This window comes from Portunus trituberculatus, chromosome 46 (genome assembly GCF_017591435.1).
Source record: "Portunus trituberculatus isolate SZX2019 chromosome 46, ASM1759143v1, whole genome shotgun sequence".
NCBI classification, from domain to species: domain Eukaryota; kingdom Metazoa; phylum Arthropoda; class Malacostraca; order Decapoda; family Portunidae; genus Portunus; species Portunus trituberculatus.
Genome location: NC_059300.1, coordinates 5770456 through 5785455, shown reverse-complemented (window position 1 = coordinate 5785455; position 15000 = coordinate 5770456). Strand labels below are relative to the sequence as shown.

The 15000-nt window shown below is 42.7% G+C and overlaps 1 protein-coding gene across 1 annotated transcript in view; it reads left to right on the top strand.

Moving 5' to 3' along the window:
* The window catches only part of LOC123520001 (cAMP-dependent protein kinase inhibitor gamma-like), a 70771-nt gene that overhangs the window by 45409 nt on the left and 10362 nt on the right, over positions 1 to 15000 (top strand). The window contains exon 2 of the mRNA XM_045281776.1: positions 12217 to 12296. The gene's annotated coding sequence lies outside the window, so the exon portion shown is untranslated. The remainder of the gene's footprint in view (positions 1 to 12216; positions 12297 to 15000) is intronic.

Sequence of the window (15000 nt, the reverse complement as noted above, 5' to 3'; positions counted from 1 at the left end):
AGGAGAGGGAAACGGTGGTGGTGGTGGTGGTGGTGGTGGTGGTGGTCTTGGAGGAGCAGGAGGAAGAGAAATTCAATCATGATAGACTTAGGAATGGAGCAAGAGGAGGAAGAGGAGGAACAAGAGTGCTTTAATACCACGCAGGCTTAGAGAGAGGAAGGAAAGAGGGAACAGATATAGATGAGAAGGGAGTGCTTTCAAAAAGAGGACGGAGTAAAAGAGAAGGAGGAGGAGAAAAAGCAGCAGCAGGAGATGGAGGCTGTAGTGGTAAAAAAGTGGAAGACGGAATGGTGGATGGATATTAAAGGGAAGGAAAATTGAAGAGGAAAAAGTAGCGTGCACTTATGGCAGAATCAGAGAGAAGGAAGGAGGAAAGAGGAAAGAGGAGACTGCAGATGGAAAGAAATGAGATGGATGTGTTGGGAGGATTGGTGCAGAGAGAGAGAGAGAGAGAGAGAGAGAGAGAGAGAGAGAGAGAGAGAGAGAGAGAGAGAGAGAGAGAGAGATGTACATACGCATAAATAAACAGGGGGAAGAGGAAGATCTTAATTTAGATAAATGGAATTCGTGTCTGTGTGCACCAATTTATGTACGTTTTGGCGTGTGTGTGTGTGTGTGTGTGTGTGTGTGTGTGTGTGTGTGTGTTAATTTGTTCCCTCTTTCTCCTCCCTTCAGCACCTGTTCACTCTCACTCTTCCTTATCTCTTTACTTTACTCTTCTCTTTGTCTTCTTTGTACTTTTGTGTTTGCTGACGAGATCAAGTCATCGTAATACACTTTGCACGCCTTTATTGTCTACATCATTAGTAGAGAGAGAGAGAGAGAGAGAGAGAGAGAGACGAGACGAGACGAGACGAGACGAGATGAGATGAGATGAGATGAGACAAGATAAGACGAGACAAGAAACCTGCTCAAAATTCCACACAAAAACCTAAACAGAAGACTGAAACTCAAACCTTCAAACTTGCATCAAAAGAGGAAGGAGATGAACGGGAGGAGGAAAGGAGCCGACCCACACCCGGCAGCTGACAAATGTGGCGAGTGAGCGAGACGTTAAGACACGTTGGAGAGAGAGAGAGAGATTCTATACCTCGTGAGCACATTGAGGAGGAAGGAGAGATAGATGGATGGATGAAGCCGACCGTGATGCCAGTATTCAGGAACCTTTCGGCTCTCTCTCACCTCCTCCACGACTGTTTTCAAATCTCACATACTAAAGATTTAGCCTGGGGTTGGCGGGACTGATTTTCCTGTTTAATAAAGCAGAAATCTTGTGAATCTGTCTGTAGAACCATATAAAAGAGACATTGCTCAAAATCCGTGTATATAGCTTCTAATATTTTTTTTGTTTCACATAAAGTATCCCCTTTAGCCCATAAATTCCCGTGAAAAGCCCACATGGTATAAATAGAAAAAAATATATATTGACTTGGAGTTCGTGCACTGATTTTCTTGTTTAATAATGCAGAAATCTCGTGAATCTGTCTCTAGAACCATGTATATAAAAAAAAAAAACATGCTCAAAACCCGTGTTTATAGCTTCTAATAAAGTTGTTTTTTTTCACGTAAAGTATTGACCTGGAGTTCTCGGACTGATTTTCTTGTTTAGTAATGCAGAAATCTCGTGAATCTGTCTCTAGAACCATGTATATATATAAAAAAAAAAAAAAAACATTGCTCAAAACCCGTGTATATAGCTTCTAGTAAAGGCTTTTTTTTAACATAAAGCTGTATTAGCCTGGGGTTTGCGGACTGATTCTAGCGTTTAACCCCTTCAGTACCAAGACGCGGTTCCATATTCATTCTGGATACTATTTGGTTACTATATACAGCTTCAGGAACTCATATGGGAGATTAAGATAGTAAAGACTCTAGCCATTGAACTTCTGATCTCCATTGACCCTTCCTAGTGTTAATAAAATGGTCTAATGGTACACGATCTCAAGGTAAAAATGTGTCCCAGTATTGAAGGTGCTAATAATGCCGGAATTTTGTGAATCTGTCTCTAGAAACACATGGAAAAAATATCTTTCATAACCCGTGTGTACATAGCTTCTGGTAAACGCTTTTGATAGTTTTGGAGGTGCAGTGCAGAAGTGTTTCAGAATGAGGAGCACTGGAGAAGAAGAAGAAAAAAAAGTCTCTCAATGCGAACGTGATGTTGACAAGACTCTTCCTCCTCAAAGCAGCGGAGTGAGCGAACGGTAAGTGAGGGAGTGACAGTCTCTCCACCCTGTGCCTTCGAGACCCGCAGCGACTAACGGAGATAGATCACAGGGATGCTTGGCTGAGTTCCCTCCTGTCTATTGCCACCTTCCCTTCCTTTCCCACCTTCTTTTATGCTGTGCCTCGCCTCGCCTTGTCTTGCCTCGTCTCGCCTTATTCACACACCACTGGGAGAATGAGAGAGAGAGAGAGAGAGAGAGAGAGCGCTTCCCTTACAGAAATCCCTAGGCCTAGACACTTAATTGCGACTAAGGAAGAAAAAATGGAAAAACAAATGGGGAAGGGAAAGAGAGAGAAAAAAAAAAGAAGGCAGATGAACAGTTCGTGGAAGTGATGAAGAGAATTGGAGGATAGGAGGGGGGGGGAGAAAGAGAGTGAAAAGGAATGGAAAAAAACTGAAATGGAAAAGAGAAGTATTGAGAGACATTCGTGGAAGAGATGAAAGAAGTGAGTAAAAAAAAAGAAAAAAAAAGAGAGACAACTGGTGGAAGAAGAGGAAGAAGAAGAAAATCATGAAAGAAAAAGAATAATAGGAAAAAAAGTAAGAAAAAAGAATAGAATGAAAGAAAAAGCACCGATGGAGAGATGTTTGAAGGAAAGAGAGAGAACTGGAGTAAGGAAAGACAACTGGAGGGAGGAGAGGAAGAGGAAGAGGCTTACGGTAGAGAGGTGAAGGAATTGGTACTCTCATCTCCCTTCATCCATCACTGTAGCCTCACTGCCTCACCATTCCCTCATCCCCTCATTGCCTCATTCACTCGTCCCTTCCCAGCACGCTCACCACCAAGTTACATTAGGCCGGTTATTAATTCATCTGGAGAGAGAGAGAGAGAGAGAGAGAGAGAGAGTGTGGGGAGGTAGAAAGGGCGGGGAACTAATATAAAATCAACAGAGTATTACCACCACCACCACCACCACCACCACTACCATCACCACCACTATCACCACCACCTGCATCAAAAGCCCCACGCTGAATTGTATAATGAGGACGTGGCTGCTGCGGGGAGTCACACACACACACACACACACACACACACACACACACACACACACACACACACACACACACACACACACACACACACACACGCGCGCGCGCGCCCGGTAGCTCAGTGGTTAGAGCGGTGGCTTCACAAGCCAGAGGACCGGAGTTCGATTCCCCGGCCGGGTGGAGATATTTGGGTGTGTCTCCTTTAACGTGTAGCCCCTGTTCACCTAGCAGTGAGTAGGTACGGGATGTAAATCGAGGAGTTGTGACCTTGTTGTCCCGGTGTGTGGTGTGTGCCTGGTCTCAGGCCTATCCGAAGATCGGAAACAATGAGCTCTGAGCTCGTTCCGTAGGGTAACGTCTGGCTGTCTCGTCAGAGACTGCAGCAGATCAAACAGTGAACACACACACACACACACACAGACAGACACAGATACACACACACACACACACACACACACACACACACACACACACACACACACACACACACACACACACACACACGGGAGTTAACTTTATTAGTGCGCTCTTTCCACCTCTTGACATTCAGAAACGTGATGCTGGAAAACGTGCTCTCTCTCTCTCTCTCTCTCTCTCTCTCTCTCTCTCTCTCTCTCTCTCTCTCTCTCTCTCTCTCTCTCTCTCTCTCTCTCTCTCTCTCTCTCTCTCTCTCTCTCTCTCTCTCTCTCTCTCTCTCTCTCTCTCTCTCTCTCTCTCTCTCTCTCTCTCTCTCTCTCTCTCTCTCTCTCTCTCTCTCTCTCTCTTAGGATCTACTATGTAATAAATAGCATTAAGGGCAATAAAAATCAATCAATAAATCTCTCTCTCTCTTTTTTTTTTCTCTACCCAAAACTCTCTCCACTTTTGACCTTTTTTCTCTCCATTCGTACTTCCTTCTCTTTCTCTCTCTCTCCACTTACCCTTGCATTTCCTTCTATATCCCTGTCCCTCTCCTCATTCATCACATCTTTCCTTGCCCCTCTGACTACCTACCCTTGCATTTCCTTCCACATCCTTGTCCCTCTCACCTTGTAATTCCATCCACATCCTTCCACATCCTTATCCCTCTCACCACCTACCCTTGCATTTCCATCCACATCCTTGTCCTTCTTTATTCATCTCATCTTTCCTTGTCCCTCTCCTTCATTCATCTCTTCTTTTATCTCCTATTATGCCGTGGAACAACGTATTGGTGATGTCAATAAGAGTATAAAGAACCAGAATAATGTAAATAAGGTTGTTGGCGTGATCTGAACAAATAAAGGGTGTTGGTGTTAGCTGAAGGAATACAGTACATCAAGCGCAACACATGTAGTTCTTCGGGTTACTGACAGAACTACAGGTAAGACAAGGAGTAAATGGGAGCGAGATGCTGGAAATGGATGTACGTAATACCAGGTAGGAGGAAGGAAGGCGAAATGGGAGTTTTATGGATGCAGTGAAAGATGGCGTGCTAGAAGTGGTTAGTGGGTGTGACTGAGATGGTTTCAATGCAGGTGAAGAATAATGTGAAAAGAAGGATGCTGAGGATAGGTCTTGGAGGTCAATGGATGCAGTGTAAAAAGAGATAAGGGTGTGACTGAAAAGGAGCAGAAGACCAAGTGAGGTTTTTTTTAACCTTTTTTTTTTATGTAAGAGGGGGAATAACTGGCCAAGGGGGAACAAAAACGATCAAACGAAAAGGCCCACTTAGATGCCAGACCTCGAATAGAATTGAGTGAGACAGCCAAAAGAATGGGATAAATGCCTTGAACCGCTGGAGCAACTGAAAAGAGAAGACTAGGAAACCGTGGGTGACCTGACGCAGGGAGGACAAAGGTTAATACAAGTGTAATAGATATTCAAGAGGGCTGGAAGTTAATATGGTATCATCCACCCGTGTTGTGTGGCTTCCATCCCGTCTGATTAAAGTAAGATTGGATTAAGTATAGGGTATTGGCTGCACCACCACCACCACCACTACCACCACCACCACCATCACCACCACCACTACAGTACAGTGAGGAAGTTACAGTGACTCTCCTTTCGTTTCCTTTTTGCTTTCCCTCCCTGCCACAGTCCCGCCCCCCTGTCCTGTGTAACGAGTGTTTTGATGTCTTGTGTGTGCAGGTGATTGGCGTAAGTACCTAATCACACAGGCATTCATAGGGTTCGATCGAGCCTCAGATCATAAGGGAAAGTTGTGCGTATGGATTCTCTCTCTCTCTCTCTCTCTCTCTCTCTCTCTCTCTCTCTCTCTCTCTCTCTCTCTCTACTTGTTTTGTTTTATTTTGTTTTACTTTATTATATTATTGTTTTTTTTTTTCCTATTTATTTATTTTTTTTTAATTTATTTACTTGAAGTTTGGTTTGGTGTTATGTGTTGCTCTTCTTCCTGTGTCATAAAGCTCCGTGGACAACTTATCATCGTTAATGCTGTTGATTCATGTTATTATTTATATTGCTAATTAAATCACATTATCCCTTTTTTTCTTTCCGACGACATAGCTCAGTCAGTTAACATCTCATTATACCATTATTCTGTCCACCAGGCTAATGCAAAAGTTAACCAGTATTCTCAGTCATTTATCCTTTCTCTCTGGTGAACTCTGGAACTCCCTGCCTGCTTCTGTGTTTGTCTTTATTTCCACCTGAACTCTTTAACCCCTTCAGTACCAGGACGCGTTTCCATATTCATTCTGCTTACTATTTGGTGATTTTAAATAGCTTCAGAAACTTATGTGGGAGATTGAAATAGTGAAGACTGTGGCCATTAATCTTTTGACCTCCATAGACCTTTCCTAATGTCAATAAAATGGTCGAATGGTACACAAATCTCAAGGTAAATAGTGTCCCAGTATTGAAGCGATCAAGGAAGGAGGTTTCAAGACACTTATGTAGTTTTTATGACCTTTTTTTTATACCATGTGGGCTTTTCACGGGAATTTATGGGCTAAAGGGGTACTTTTTGTGGTACCTCCTATCTCAAAGCCCCGAGTGAGGAAGCCCAACCTACTCGGACCGTGGACAGGATTCGAACCCGTGCGCTTGGAGACCCCTCGGACCCCAAAGCACGCATGGTTCCACTGTACTATGTGGGTCTTTTCTTTTCCTTAATCGAAGTTTTGTTGTCCTTGTTTTGTTGTCCGAAGTTTTGTTGCCGCACCAACATACAAGTCAAATAAATGTTTTCTTTTATTATACATCTATGTCTTACTTCTATTATTCCTTCACATTTTTTTCCATCTTTCTTCTTTCTTCCTCTTCTTCTTCTTCTTCTTCTTCTTCTTATTATTATTATTATTATTATTATTATTATTATTATTATTATTATTATTATTATTTACTCTGCCCACATTTTTTCCTTTAAAGTTTTTGTCTTCAGATGGTTTTTTTTTTCTTGTTTCTTGGTATGCTCCACTCAGAAACTCGCCTTGAGCTATCCCTTCATCTCTCTCTCTCTCTCTCTCTCTCTCTCTCTCTCTCTCTCTCTCTCTCTCTCTCTCTCTCTCTCTCTCTCTCTCTCTCTCTCTCTCTGGAAATTAATCCTCACGAGCCTTTTATTTGCCCCGTTCCTTTGAAGTCTCAGGACGTAATACGGTGATGACTCTTCCTTTATTCTCCTTTCGTAACCTTTTGCCTGTTGGTGACACGTGTTTCTTAATTTGAGATACTCTTAGCGAGTTTAATTAACGAAAATAAAACTTATTAAAAAGGTTTGAAGTATTTTTTTTTTTGTGTGTGTGATTTACAGGAGGGAGGAGGAGGAGGAGGAGGAGGAGGAGGAGGAGGAGGATACATAGAAAGAAGAATGATAGTTTGATGCGATTGTGTATATTAGAGAGAGAGAGAGAGAGAGAGAGAGAGAGAGAGAGAGAGAGAGAGAGATGCAGGGTGAGTGTGTGTTATTAAAGGATTTGCAGTTTAACATCTTTTATTCAGGAAAATAAAAAAAAATTGTCGTTTCCCAACCGCTGTCGCCACCACCACCACTAGCAATACAACCATCCTAGTTTCGACACTCGCAAAGACTCTTAACTAGAAAAATAAATAAATAAAACTTTGAATTGGTTGTCGATGGCGAAGGAAGTAAGAATAGTGGAAGGAAGGTGAGACATGTATGAATGAGCAATAAGAAAAAGGAGATAATGATAGGGGTGAAAATAATTAGTGGGAGGAGAAGGAAGAAAGGGAGCATGAGGAGCAGGAAGAATAGCAGAGAGAAGAAAAAACAAAGGAACTAAAGATGAAAGGAGGAATCAATAACGAAATAAAGAATGAAACGAAAATATGACAAAAATTAAATAAGAGAATAAAACAGATAAATAGAGAAATAATCAACAAAACAAGAATAATAGTCACTCGTTGATATATCTCAAAAATGACATATAACTGGGTCTTTTTGTTTAACCCCTTCAGTGCCATGCCGCTTTTTCATATTCATTCTGTTTTCTATTTGGCGATTTTATACAGCTTTAAAAACTTATGTGGGGATTAAAATGATAAAGACTGGCTATTAATCTTTTGACCTCCATAGACTCTTCCTAAAACAAATAAAATCGTCTACTCTAATCACACCTAAAAATCAAAGTAAAACAAAATGCGTCTCAGTACTGAAGGGGTTAATCATCTTTGTTGCTCTTGGCCAGGTAAATGAATACAAGTAAATGAACAGGTAGTAAATAACATGCATAGGTAAAAACGAGTAGGTAGTAGCGTTAGTTCCTTCGAGGCGCCCTTAGTGACGACCTGTGGTTTTGTGGTTGCTGAGTCCCGGCATGGTGACAGAGGCGGCATTTCCCTTCTCCACTGAATCAAGAATGTCACCCTCCACAATTTATCTATTTATATTCACCTTGGATTTCACACGTGGTCTGGCCGGCGTCTCCTAAATGGCCTGATGTGGGTTATAAAAGGACCATTTTTCTCGCTTATGAATTATTCAAGTTTCTCTTATCGCTGCTGACTCAACGCTTCCTCTCCACGTAACTGAATATTTGCTAACTAAATCTCAGCTGTTGATTCAATGTGCTTTTATGTTATGGATTTTAGAACGCTTTAATTTTCCTTTGTTTTGAGTTTAACTCCTTCAATACTGGGACACATTTTTTTTATCTTGAGATTTGTGTGCGATTAGACCATTTTATTGACATTAGGAAGAGTCTACGGAGGTCAGAAGATTAATGACCACAGTCTTCACTATTTTCATCCTCCACATGAAATATCATCAAATAGTAAGCAGAATGAATATGGAAACGCGTCATGGTACTGAAGTTTAAGGGACAGCGTGTGATGATAGCTGTCCTTTGGGTGACTAAGTATGGAGCCTCTTGCCTACTTTCCCGTTCATTGTTGCCTTTCTATTCCTCACATTAGGTTTTGTTTGGTTTATTTTGTCGTTGCTGTTATTGGTGGTGGTGGTGGTGGTGGTGGTGGTGGTGGTGGTGGTGGTGGTGGTGGTGGTGATGGTGGTGGTGTCGTTATTTCTAGGAGTGGTTCTCTGGTCAAGGGCAACACAAACATGGCAAAAAAAAAAAAAAGAGGTGTCTCGTTACTGGCAAATAGAAAACAAAATAATAATAATAAAAAAGAGGAAATTACACTGCTATCAAAACCTCAATTAGAGAAAAATGAATAATAAATAAGTAGCAAAGATTGAGAAAAAATGATCAAGACATTCAAGCATTTACTTACTTCTCCATTTTATTTACTTTATTCTTTATTGTTGATCTAAGGTATTTATTCTATTAACATTTCCATTTGCCTTTACTTAAATTATTTTCTTCACTGTTCCACCACCACCACCACCACCACCACCACCACCACCACCACCACCACCACCACCTCCTCCTCCTCCTCCTCCTCCTCCTCCTCCTCCTCCTCATGACCGGGTTCTTGCCATCACGGGGTCATCTGCCACCTAATATCGCCAATCACTGCTCCTCTCTATCATTTTCTCATCCCGTGCCTCGCCAGTACCTCGCCTCCCTCACCAGCCATCTCCCCTTCATCACCCGACCATCCCAGCTCTCTCTCTCTCTCTCTCTCTCTCTCTCTCTCTCTCTCTCTCTCTCTCTCTCTCTCTCTCTCTGATTCTCCTTAGATACAGAGTATTTTTTCTTCTAAGGATTCAATAGACGTGAATGGAACGTAATCAAGATGAAAGGAGCTTTGTAAGGAGAGAGAGAGAGAGAGAGAGAGAGAGAGAGAGAGAGAGAGAGAGAGAGAGAGAGAGAGAGAGAGAGATTAAAAGATACATATTCACACCAAGAAATTTAATAAACCAGACTTACTTTCATCCTGACATGTAACGCAGCGTGACAAGCAAGAAGCGTGACGTGAAGGAAAATGGGGGCAGATCATTGTACATTCAGCGCCACACGAAATCCACGCGGCGGAAAATTAACTAGGGCGCAGCAGGAACGTTAAGGCGATTGACAGTAACCTCTCTGCCTCTCCGCTTTCCTTCCTTTCCTTCTAGCTATAAAAGTGAAAGAAAAAATCGTAAGGGAAGCTGCGGGAGGCCATCTACTCCACCCTTGGCAGTTCCTGTAAACTCTTTGACTTAACACAGAGGAATAAACTCACACAGTATTTTTATGTAAGAGGCAAAAGTTGGCTAAGGGCAACATAAGATAAAAAAAAAAAAAGCCCACATACATGCCAGTCCCCATGCAGGTTCGAGAGAGTCAGCCAAAAAACGGTGATAATTGTCTTGAAAGCTCCCTCTTAAATGCTCGGAAGTTTGATGAAAGCATAAATGATGATAATAACAATGGTGATGATGATTTGCTGACGTTACAGGTACATTATATAAGATCTCTGTAGGAATTCTCTGTATAAATAGATGAATGAATGGATGGTTGTATACACCTCCACTTGACAGATAAGCAGATGAATGAAGAGGGAATTGTGTACAGATAAACTTGACATTATCACAAAAATAGATGTAAAAAAAAGTAGACGAATGGGTAAAGATAGATTTGGTCATTGTAACACTATAAACTGAATGGGTAATTGTTAGGAAATACACCTTGACATTGTAAAGGAGAGAAAAAAAAAAGATATGAAGACAGGAATATCAAGACACTTACGAAACTGGATTGGTTTTTATGGTAAGTTTTTTTTTTGGGGGGAAGGGGAGGAGGGGGGAAGGGTGACTGGGTTGGAGTAGGGAAGGGAGCAGGGCGACTAGGTTGAGAGAGGTGAGGTAAGGAGTGATGGGGGGCAGGGAGTGACTGGGTTAGAGGAAGTGAGGTCAGGATGGGGCTTGGCTACTTGGTTTGGGAAGGTGAGATAGGTAGGGGGGAGACAGGGCGTCTAGATTGGGGAGGAGGGGGATAGGGCGACTTTTTCGGGGGGAGGTGAGGTGAAGCTGAAACTGAACGGGAGCAGCAATTATAAAGTTTTCCTGTCTTTTTGCCACACTTGAACCGAAAGTTTTCCCCGAGACCTTAAGAGCCGCTGAGCAAGATTCTGTTACAACGCTGAAAGAAAAAAAAAATAAGAAAAACAGAAAAATCATAAGTAAATTGACCTTCGCGGAATCTGTGCGACCATTGAAAGTAAGAAGTTGTAACGAGTTCCTGGTTGCGAGGTGACACTCAAGATAAGACCAACAAGTTTTAGCTCTTTATTTACAGAAAGAGGAGGGAGATTAAAGAAAGAAAGTAGTGACAACATACAATATATATTTACAGAATTATAGAAATACAGTAATTGTGTGAAAAAAACCTGTAACTATAACCTCTTCAATTTTTAACTATAACCTCTTCAATTTTCAACTATAACCTCTTCAATTTTTAACTATAACCTCTTCAATTTTCAAGTATAACCTCTTCAACTTTCAACTATAACCTCTTCAATTTTCAACTATGACCTCTTCAACTTTCAATTATAACCTTTTCAATTTTCAACTATAACTCTTCAACTTTTAACTATAACCTCGTAAACTTTCAACTATAACCTCTTCAACTTTTAACTCTAACCTCTTCAACTTTCAACTATAACCTCTTCAACATATACTATAACCTCTTGAACTTATACTCTACCTCTTAACCTTGTACTGCAACCTCTAAAATGAAAATGCTGCTTAGAAAAGACTAAATTTTACATTCAGTTTTCACTTTTTTCTTCCATGTCCGTGCAAACCATTTTACGGCGCTCTCATTGTCAACAGGAAGGAATTAATGCGGTAAAAAGGGTTAAGGACAATGGATTATTTCTTTTCATTACTGCAAGTTTTCCCAGATCAAAGCCAAAGAGGAGATAGGAAACATCATTAGGAGGCTTTTTGATAATGGACGTAAATAAGTCAGATGGTGTGGAAAAGGAAGACCTGACGTGGGAGAAAAAAAAAAGTGAGACCGAAATTTTTATGAGAAGTTTAAACGAAGCATTAAGACTTTGGAATGGAATCGATGGAAATGCTGGTGTCTGGATTGAAGTGATATGGAGTAAGCTGAAAAGGGGGAAAGAAGTGTTGGAAATACTAATGAAACTGGTGAGAAAAGATGTGTTCCTGTGAGCAGAACCACAGTCTCCTCGGAAGGGATATTATTGGAGAGGACACGAAAAGGGAGAGTCACTGATAACCCTCCTGCTTCTCCTATTTCTTTGTTTGTGTTTACTTCCTATTGTGTATTGTGTCACTGTATACCTTGCTTCTTACTCCCTTGTGTGTGTGTGTGTGTGTGTGTGTGTGTGTGTGTGTGTGTGTGTGTGTGTGTGTGTGTGTGTGCGGTGCGCTGGCTGGATGGTTGTTTGGGTGCATTGAAGAGAGTTTATTTACCTACAGTATGTTGTATTGACATAGTTGTATTGTGAAGGGCGTGAGCTATGTTTGTGTTATTCCATCTCCCTTTCAATTTTTATTCTGTGCCTCCTTCAGCTTATGTTCTTTCTTTTGTCGCTTCTTCATCAAGTCTATTCGGGATATCTATGGCTTTTTTTGGGAAGACGTTATGTGTGTGTGTGTGTGTGTGTGTTTATGTCACTAATCTCAATTTCGTGATCAACAGGCGGCGGGGTAGCAGCCGACCCAGAGGAGTGGTTCGTGACGTCATGCCCACACTCCCCCATCTTCCCACGACCTCCCAGGGTAAGTAGCATCGAGCCTCCCTCCCTCCCTTCCTTCTACCCTTCCCTCCTTCCCTGCCCGGTTCTGACGCGGCGAGTAAGGGAGAAGCGGTATGGACCAGTTTGCGGCGTGTACGAGTGAGTTAGTGGAAGATTGCTGTGTTGTGTGGCGCTGTTCCGTGCTTGCGTCGTCCTTTTGGTGAGTTTCTGATGACAGCACCGCGTTACTGTCCATGGATCTCGACTTTCTTCTTCTTTGTCAACTTTACTATCACTTTTATTTATTCAAGTGCTTATTTATTTATTTTTATGAGTATTCCCACGAGTGTTGTGCTGCGCTGTTCCATGTCTGCGTCTGTCCCCGCCGTGGTGGGGTCCAGGGCACAACAGCATCGGATTAACGACTAAAGATCGCCTTTTCTTTCTCTCTCTCTCTCTCTCTCTCTCTCTCAATAAGTAATCTCGACTTCCCTCTGACCTACCGTGGCATCCCAACCATTCTCCCTCATGTTTACTACCTTGCAATATTTCCACCTTAGCTCTTTATTTATGCTTCGATCAGTTTTTCCGTCTGTCAAACTCCTGGGAAGAGATGTAGAAATATAAATAAAAAAAAAAGAAGGCAAGAAAAGTTAGGAAGATTGAACATTAGCTGACTTGAGGACATCTTATAAACGATAGCTACATTGAAAAGTACGTATATTCCCTCCACTAACGAACACTGATGCTGCATGCGATAAGGTCCAGCTATGTAACGTTAATTCAGACAAGCAGTAGTAAATTTCAAAGCTCCTCCCTAACCACAAGCCAAACCAGTCCAGTCTTGTCACAACGCCGTGGTACAGTGGAACCATGCGCGCTTTGGGGTCCGAGGGGTCTCCAAGCGCACGGGTTCGAATCCTGTCCACGGTCTGAGTGTAGGTTGGGCTTCCTCACTCGGGCAACGGTATCCTAGCGGGTGGGCTTTGAGATAGGGGGTACCCAAAAAGTATCCCCTTTAGCCCATAAATTCCCGTGAAAAGCCCACATGGTATAAATAAAAAAAAAAAAAAAAAAAACGCACGTCACAACTAACTAAGCTTCGAAATGGATAAACCAATAAGCATTACAAGTGAAAGCCCATCTTATAGGTTTCCCTTTAGACTGTCCCTCTCCTATAGCAATCCCAATGAGCCTCTTAAGGGAGACTCGTAGAAGGCTCAGGTTGTGGCGTGTGGGACGACCTACTCTGCTTCTCGTCCCTCCCGTGCTTCAGACCTTCCTGGGACACGTGGGAGGCCAGCGGGCTCTCATAAAGCGCCCTTTGTCCCTTGCTTGCTTCCTGAACCGGTTCCTACTCACACACACACACACACACACACACAGAGAGAGAGAGAGAGAGAGAGAGAGAGAGAGAGAGAGAGAGAAAGGGTTAGGGAGGAAAGAAGAGTTTGACAGAAAACAAAGCTGAGAGAGAGAGAGAGAGAGAGAGAGAGATAAAGAGGTTGACAGAAAATAAAGCTAGGGACAGAGAAATAGAGAGAGAGAGAGAGAGAGAGAGAGAGAGAGAGAGAGGATAGAAGAGGTTGACAGAAAATAAAGCTAGGTAAGAGAGAGAGAGAGAGAGAGAGAGAGAGAGAGAGAGAGAGAAAGCAAAAATACACCACCTTGTTTCTCTACTATGACCACCGAGGGGAAGAGGGGAAACAAAAAGGGGAAAGAGGGGAGAATGAGAGAAGGGAATGCCATCTTGTTGTCTGATTCTGGCTGATGCTATCACTCCACGCCCCTCATCTCCCCTCAGCCTCCCTCTTTCCTGCCCTTTCGCCACTGTATCCCTATCCCTTCCCCTTCCTCTCTACCATTACTCCCCTCACCAATCTCCCCCCTCCCCTCGCCGTGTCCTTGAGGGGTTGAGGGAGAGAACTGGCCGCGTTGTTCTCTCTAAGTCCGTTTTCCTTTTCCTCTTCTGCTTTGCATATTCATATTTCCTCTTTCCTTCATCTGTCCCTTGAGCCTCCTCCTCCTCCTCCTCCTCCTCCTCCTCCTCCTCCTCCTCCTCCTCTCTTTTGTTGCTGTGTCATGGAGGGGATGGAATGTGAATGAAAGAGGAAGAGGACGACATGATGGGAAGGAAGGGAAAAATGAGAGAGAGAGAGAGAGAGAGAGAGAGAGAGAGAGAGAGAGAGAGAGAGAGAGAGAGAGAGAGAGAGAGAGAGAGAGAGAGTAGGAGAGCGGTATTACATCCTTAATCTCTCTCTCTCTCTCTCTCTCTCTCTCTCTCTCTCTCTCTCTCTCTCTCGTGAGATAAGATTCTCCCACTAATAAACTGAGAACCAAACTGTCCTCCTCCTCCTCCTCCTCCTCCTCCTCCTCCTCCTCCTCCTCCTCCTCCTCCTCCTCCTCCTCCTCCTCCTCCTCCTCCTCCTCCAATGTTTTCTTCTCCACCACCATATCCGGAGGAGGTGAATGGACTAATGGAAGGAGGAGGAGGAAGGAGGAGGAGGAAGAAGAAGAAGAAGAAGAAGAAGAAGAAGAAGAAGAAGAAGAAGAAGAAGAAGAAGAAGAAGAAGGATAAAGAGAGAAAAATACTTGATGAAAAACGAGAGGAGGATAGGAAGAAAGTAAAATGAAGAGAGGGAAAGATGGGAAATGAAAATGATGATCTCGGCATACACGTAAATAGAGAGAGAGAGAGAGAGAGAGAGAGAGAGAGAGAGAGAGAGAGAGAGAGAGAGAGAGAGAGA